We start from the raw sequence: 1,111 nt of genomic DNA, 5'->3' as shown, positions 1-1,111 counted from the left end.
TGTGTCCAAGCACAATCTCTTCCTTAACCATGAAGTGACACTTCTCCCAGTTCAGCACAAGGTTGGTCTCTTCACATCTCTTGAGGACCCTGCTAATATTTGACAAACAAGCAGAAAACGAAGATCCGTAGACAGAGAAATCATCCATAAACACCTCCACAACATCCTCTATAAGATCAGAGAAAATAGACATCATGCATCTTTGGAACGTGGCTGGAGCATTACATAGCCCAAATGGCATCCTTAGATAAGCAAAGGTACCATAGGGGCATGTGAAAGTCGTTTTCTCTTGATCATTTGGATGTATGGGGATTTGGAAGAACCCTGAATACCCATCAAGAGAACAATAATATGGATGATTTGCAAGTCTCTCAAGCATTTGATCAATGAATGGCAATGGAAAATGATCCTTTCTAGATGCTTTGTTAAGTTTTCGATAATCTATGCACATCCTATGTCCTGTTATTGTTCTTTTCGGTATTAGTTCTTCCTTATCATTTTTAACTACAGTCATTCCTCCTTTTTTTGGAACAACATGCACAGGAGACACCCATTTGCTACCCGAAATAGGATAGATGACTCCTGCATCTAAGAGTTTGAGAATCTCTTTCTTAACAACATCCTTCAAATTGGGGTTCAACCTTCTTTGATGTTCTATAGAAGTCATAGATTCATACTCTAGATGTATCCTATGCATGCATAAAGAAGGTGATAGCCCTTTAATATCATCTAGTGAGTAGCCTATTGCCTTTCTATACTTTTTAAGTTCATTCAAAAGTTTAGACAATTCATCTTCACTAAGCTCACTACTCACTATGACAGGGTAAGTCTCATTAGGGCCAAGGAAAGCATACCTTACACCATGGGGAAGAGGTTTAAGCTCCACTTTTGGTGCTTTGAGTTCACTCCAATCATCCTCTTGGAGATTCTCTTGTTGAGAAGTTGGGGAAGCATGGTGATCCTCATATGAAATCTCCTCATTCTGTTCTTCATCACTAATCTCCCTGTGAGAGTCCAGCATCTTCACATAAGCATCACTTTCCTTGTTCTCAACCATTTGGACCTCTCTCTCAATTGTTAAGGCATGTTGTAGAGAGTCTTCAAGTGCCAA

This window comes from Brassica oleracea, unplaced genomic scaffold, assembly GCF_000695525.1.
Source record: "Brassica oleracea var. oleracea cultivar TO1000 unplaced genomic scaffold, BOL UnpScaffold00763, whole genome shotgun sequence".
In the NCBI taxonomy this organism is placed as follows: Eukaryota; Viridiplantae; Streptophyta; class Magnoliopsida; order Brassicales; family Brassicaceae; genus Brassica; species Brassica oleracea.
The sequence above is the reverse complement of the archived record's forward strand: the minus strand, read 5'-3'. Positions refer to the sequence as shown.